Consider the following 6,866-nt stretch of genomic DNA (forward strand, 5'->3'; position numbering starts at 1 on the left):
GTGTGCTTGCTGGCTGGCACAGACATTTGATAAAGGTTGAGTGAATGAGCAAAAACACTAGCAAAGACGTCCAGCCCTGCTTGGGAGGTGAGATGCTGAGGGGAGGGCTCCGGTGGCCGGAGGAGTCTGGCGTCTGCCCCTCCCTTCCTCCTGGGGGTGGGGCACAGTGCACCGAGCTCGCCCCAGGCCTTCAGGGACCCACGGCTCCCAGGGTACAAGTTGACCTGGGACCCAAGGATCTCCTTCCCTGGGCAGGGGTCTGTGCCTGTTCATGTTCTCACTGGAGGGCCGGCAGCCTAGCCTCCTGGGCGGTCGCCGCCTGCCTCTCCCCGTGTCACCTTGAGTGCCTTCCCCTTTTTGTGCACGCTCAACAAATGGCACCAGGGTCTCTGGCTGGGAAGGCTGTCCTCAGGCTGCTGGAGGCTGGTCGGCAAGAGGACTGAAAGTGCTCGGGACTCTATGTCTCCCCCTCTCATGACACATGGTCAGCTCCTGAGCCCCTGACTGGGACTGTGCTCAGCTGTGACCTTAGTCCCCAAACCGCGGTGGCCTCAGCCTGATACCGTCCCCTTGTGTGGCCTTGTTCCTCAGTCTCACTCCCCACGCACCTGCTCTGCTTTCTGCGGACACCTCCTGACACACCCTTGGGGTGCAGATCCTCCTCTCAGGACCTGCTTGTGGGGCCCCAGCCTGCAACATACCTTGCGGGGTCCTGCGAATCATAGTCCGATGGGGGCGCATACATGTCCGGCGCGTGCTGTGCGCCTTCACCCACTGAGCCCTCAGCAGGTCCCAAGGAAGGCACATCATTGCCCCTTTTTAAACGATGAGGGGGCGCCTGGGTGGTTTAGTTGGTTGAGCAACTGACTCTTGATCTCGGCTCAGGTCTTGATCTCACGGTTGTGAGTTCAAACCACATGTTGGGCTCTGTGCTGGGCATGGAGCCTGCTGGAAAAAAAAAAAGAGAGAGAGAGAGAGAGAGAAACCTGATGCCCAAGGTCACATGGTAAAGGGCAGCAGCAACATTCGAATCCACAGGAGTCCCCCCTGATCTGCGGGGCAGGAGGGGGCGGGGTGTGTTCCAAGACCCCCCAGGGGACCCCTGAAATGTCAGATGGTACAGAACCCTATGTGTGTGTACTGTGCTCTTTCCCCTACACTCATACCTAGATAATGTGGAATTTACAAATCAGACACAGGAATAGATTAACAACATTAATAATCAAATAGAACAATTATAACAATATACTGTAATAAAAATTATGTCAATGAGGTCTGTCTTGCTGTCCCGTATTCCCCTTCCTCTTGCTGTGGGATGATAAACTGCCCCGTGATGAGAGGAGGTGATGTGAGTGACGGCGGCTACTCTTGACCTTCTGATCATCTGTGTCCAGGCTGTGGAAGGCCAGCCCGCGGATAAGGGGATGCGGCCTGGAATGTGTGTCCCGCCACGGCGTCCTGCTCCCTGCAGAAGGCAGCAGCTGTGAACCGCGTCTCTAACTTCTCAGCGTACAATGTTTCAGATGAGAGCGCAGGTGTGCTTTTTCTTTCCACCGGACACATTTTTAAAAACTTTGTGTACTTCTTCTCTTTAGAATGGAAGAGACTAAACATGGTGCTCCATCCCATCCCTGCAGAATTTGCTCCACGAGAAGAAAAAAAAAAAATCATCCTGCCGTGTTTTTAACTGATTGCTTGCTTGTGCCTGTTTGGTGAGATTTATTCCCTCATTAATCACTGCCCTCCCTTCATTCATGTTAAATATAAAATTGATTAGGAAAGATCCCCATCATGGTTAAAAAAATAATTAGCTGCTACATCATGTTGCCCACAGTGCGACAGAAAAGAGTGATTAAATTAGGAATATTAAAACCCCATTAATCTGCTCTCAATTTAAGCCTCGCTTGTTCATCTCACAGTGGTGCTTATTATTTCTGACGCTGAAAGATATTTGAATTACCAGCTGCAACAAGGTCACTTGCTGAAAGATGTCAGGTCAGCCATTAGTCAAACGGGGAGAGGCGACCCGAAGGGAGGGCTGCCCAGGTGTCAAGGAGGCCCTTCCTCACGGATGTCTTCCGATGCCGCGACGTCGGGCCGAAACGCGGGCACACCGCACGCCCAGGCTGGCCGGCGGCACAGGTGTACCCCTGCTCTCCATCACCCTCGGCGGGCCACCTGTGACCTTAGGGACCTCCACGGCGTCCTCTGTCCCTCCACCCCCGGGCCTCCTCCTCTTGTGTGTGGGAGCTCACAAGCCACACTCCCATGAGAGCCATCCCACCAAGAATGGCAGGGGTCTCCTGTTGGACGTGTGTACGTGCCCGGCTGGGGCTGAGCTGTGCCCATCTTCTGTCTCGTCCAGTGTCACAGCCCCGTGAGGAGGCCAGCGCTGGCTGAGGGCGCGCACTGGCAAAGGGCAGAGCTGGTGCTCGGGCTGGTCTGCTGGGCTGCATCCGTGGGGACAGTCTCAGCCCCTCGAGATGCTCCCGCAGCTCACAGGGACTGGGGTCCGCAGGCCTCTCTTCGAGAGCGTGCAGCTGTGCCCAGGCAGACGGGTGTGGTCTGTTTTGCACGACTTAACCATTAAATGAACAGCAATTACACATCGTCTGCCACTGCAAAGCTGGGTGAGAGAGCCTGGCTGAGCCCCTGCAGTGTCGCCTGCGGCACGAGGGACAAATCACCAGCAGGGGAAGGAGGCCTGCTCACCCCCTTATCTTCCTTTTGAGGAAAAATTTAGCTACTCTCTGCCTCTAGCTGTCTATGTCTGAATTTATTTCTGAAAACACCTCTTGTTGCTAAAGAACCCGATCACCCCAAATCCATCACTCCTCTGGCCCCAGAGGAAGGAGGAGGGAAGGTGCTTCTGTTGGCAGCCTTGCTCATGCTGACCACCCGAGGGTCCCATCTCCTGGGCCTGTGCGTCCCGGGGTCTGCGCTCCGGGTACTCCTGGGGGACGAGACACAACCAAGGTGTCTCCCCAGAGCAGCTGGAAGTGGTCACATTGAGAGGGCACAGGTGAGTAGTGCTGGCGGTGGGAGGTGGGGTCCCCTCAGGGGATCAGGGTCCGGAGCAGGGCTGAACAGGGGTTGGGACGAAGCCTCATGGGAGGAGCTCCATAGATACTTCCCAAATGAATGAATAAAGCCAGGGATGGGAGCTGGGATATCAGGACTAGTGCAGGGAAGAGAGAGATTTGGGGCCCGGGGTTCAGAAGAGGGGATGCTTGGGGGCGGGCATGCTGGCCTTCTCATTGGGTCCGGGTCCTGTCAATCTTTGTCCGACCTTCCCATGCCTCTCTGATGCAAAACTGCGCTGTCCTGGCCTCAGCCAGCCGGAGAGCACCTCCTCCTCCTTGTCCCCAGGAGCACTGAGTCACTTCCCTCGGAGCCTTCCCCTCCAGGGCCAGCTGACTCGGCCCCCAAGAGGTCAGATTTCCTGCTGCCTCCATCCCACGTGCTGCCCCAAGCGGGCACAGCCCTGCCATGACCTCGGTGGCCCCTTTCCACCCCTGATCACCCACCTGCAGGTCCCTGGGACCCCATTCCGGGCACCCACGCCTCACAGCACACCCCTCTCTTGGCTTGCTGAGGTGCCTGGGGCCCCTGTGCTCAGTCGAGGCTGTTGAGCTGAATCCAGTGGGGCTGGAGACCCCTTGGGCTACATCCTTCATTTCACTGATGAGGAAGCAAAACCCAGGTGGTCACCGATCTTGAGCTGCTCACACAGCTGGCTGGTAACGGGCTGCTTGGGAGAAGTGCACGCGGCTTACTTAAAAGCAGAGGAATTCAGACTTGATAGAAAGGGTTTTCTCCACAAGGAATGCCTGGAACAGTCCAGAGTTGGTTCCTGTTACACAGTGTTCTCTGTCTCGTTTTGATGCTTACCAGATGCGTCGGCCAGGGACTGGCTCAGGGGAAGATGCTTTTGAACTTGGGCACCACGGCTTGTCCCAGATAACCAGAGTCACGTGCCGGCCACAGGGCCAGAGACGGTGTGCGGATCCTGAGCCAAGCAGGCCGGCAGGCCCCTCCTAGACGGCAGGGAGAGGGCTCCCCCACCCCCTCCAAGTTGTCCCTACCCTTGCTGTGGCCCCAGCCCAGAAGCACTCAGCTGGGTTACTGGAAAAAACGAAGTCGCAAACCTGTGAAAGCAGTCCCTACTCCTAGCGAATTCCTGAGCCTGGCTATTTATAGAGGCGGTTTGGATCAGCCTGCGGCCCTCCCTCCAGGTCTCCTCGGAGCCTCCGTGGAATCTACACAGAGGGAGCATGTGACAGGTCGGACAAAGAGGCTCTTTGGCGCACGGGCTCCAGAGCCCCAGGCAAAGGCTGCCTACGCAGAGCCAAGAATCGGGTTTTATTTGCCACTGGCCTGCCATTTTTAAGGGCACAGAGCACATTTGTGTCAGCCCCGCTCTCCTGGATGAGGTCCGGAGCAGGGCCAGACCTCAGACTTCTCGGAAGGCTGGCATCCTCCAGGCTGGGGACCAGGCTCGGCCACAGCTCAGAAGAGTGCGTTTAGGCCCTTTGTCTCCAGCACACACACCTGGGGGAGAATTGTAAATGATCTGGGGACCCTCAGTCAGATAGGTCCGTTCAATGGCATAAAATATCCTAGAGAACAAGTATTTCATTGGTGACTTCTGGGAAAAGGACATTGTAAGAATCAGAGAAACATCCTAAAGGCTCTTTATGATCGGCTGGATAGACCCACAGGGCCCAGTGAAGAGGAGAGCGGCCCCCCATCCCCACCTCCGCCCTCCCAGGAGCACAAGGCTGACCTTGTTTTTGGCCGGGACGGTGCATGCATGTCACATTGTAGGAATCAGGAGGCAGCCAGAAGGCTAGGTCAAAGAGGCAAGGCAGAGAGCCTCGGAAAAGTACCCCGCCCTCCGACGGCTGCCTGAAGTCCCTGTGCTTAGCCAGAACCAGAAGAAGCAAAAGGAAATAAATTTGTCGCCTGCTCTTGGCTAATGATCTTTGAAGAGGACAGGAGCATTTAATGCTTCTGTGTTCTTAGCAGGGAGGGTGACCCGGGTGGACAGGGGCAGCCCCAGAAGGTGACAGTTCAGATTTCAGAGGGATGGGTTAGTGCTGTCATTTAGAGTGTGACATGGGGACAGAGTTGTGGGAGGGCTGGGGGCTCTGAGAGGATCCTTCACACTCGGAGTCCGTGTGGGCAGTGAGGGAGCAGGGAGAGAAGCTGTGAGCCCATCTCCCATGGAGCTGAGCACCAGGGGGGGGCGCATGCCAGCAGGGCACCTCAAGACAGGGGAAGTCTGTGCCCACACAGGAAGGTGTCGCACCTGCGGACCTTGACTGGACCAGCCTGACGCTGGGAAGCATGAGGGAAAGGGGCCTGGGGAGGGTGGGAAGTGTTCAAGCGATGCACAGGAAGTCCAGTCCAGACTGGAGGGCACCAACAAATGCTTCGACTGAGTCCAGTGTCATGAGTGGCCCCAGATGAGCCCAGCAGACCCAGTGCAAGAGTCTGCGCTTGAACTCAGAGGACATGGACCCCAGGTCTCACCCTGCCATGCACTGGCTATGTAACCTCCTTACAGTCTTGGACTTCAGTCTCTGCATCTGTAAATTGGGCGGATGAGTCATTGTGAGGGGTGAATGAGCCTGGCATACAGTAGGCACTCAATAAAAGCCCGATGAGCCTGGATCACCCCAGCTTTGTATCATTTATATACCGGGAGGACCCATGCACTCTCCCTGGGCGGGGGGGCGGGGGGAGCTTTACATTCAGTTACATTTAAAATTACATTAGAAAGTTTCAGAAAGATTTAAAACAAGAGTCCCAAAGAAAATGGGAGACAAAGATTGATTTAGAAATTTGGCCTCCACTCAAAAGGGTGTGGTACATTGCAAAATGCCACCCCTAATCCTAATCCCCAGAACCCGAGATAGGACCTTATTTAGAAAAAGGGTCTTTGCAAATGTGATTAAGGGTCTTCGGATGAGGAGATTATCCTGGATTCTCTGGGTGGACCCTAAATGCCATTGCCGGGGTCCTTACAAAAGAAAGGCAGAGGGAGGTTTGGAACAGCCACCCCGAGGAGAAGGCCATGTGACCACGGAGGCAAAGCCTGCAGGGACAGGCCCACAGGCCAAGACCGGTGGGAGCCAGCGGGGGCTGAAAGAGCCAGGAAGGATTCACCCCTGGAGGGAGCACGGCCCTGCCGACCTCCTGACTTCAGACTTCAGGCCTCCAGAGCTGCAAGAGTCCATTTGTGTTGTTTTAAGCCCCTAGGTTTATAGTAATTTGTTACAGCAGCGACAGAAAACCGATGCAAAAGGGAAAACAAGCTTGTCTCAAGGAGCCCTTCACGAAAAATGTGAAGGCAGAGGCAGAGGAGACATGACCTGCTCACCCCAAGACAGACAGGGGACCAAGAAGGGGACTAAGAGCTGAGCCCCAGGACTAAGGCCTGGCATCCTGCCCTCGCCTTCCACCGAATTTCCTCTCCGTGCACACGCTTCAGGTGGGGCTGACTCTCTGCCTCATTTTGTCCTTCTACAGGCACAGACTTTCATCCCCCTTTGGCAGAGGGTGGCTTCTGGGGGTGCTAACTGCCCCCAGGCACCTTGCCTTAGCTTTGGAAAAAGCCCCGAGGCAGAACTCGGGGTTGGGGGACCTCCTGTGGGACAGGAGGGTGCACAGCTGTACCATAGTGAGGCTCACTGGCGGGCCAGGAGGATTTGGGCGGGAAAGTGTCTGCTATTCCTTCACCGACCGCCTGACCCCACATGGATCCACATGGCAGGCACGCGCTGTGATTGGTGCAGGTCTGTCCAACGAGCAATTAGGAAAGAACAGACGGTCTTAAAACTGGTAAATCAAAGGTCTGGAGT

This window comes from Leptonychotes weddellii, chromosome 15, assembly GCF_054177405.1.
Source record: "Leptonychotes weddellii isolate Sample4059 chromosome 15, ASM5417740v2, whole genome shotgun sequence".
Lineage (NCBI taxonomy): Eukaryota > Metazoa > Chordata > Mammalia > Carnivora > Phocidae > Leptonychotes > Leptonychotes weddellii.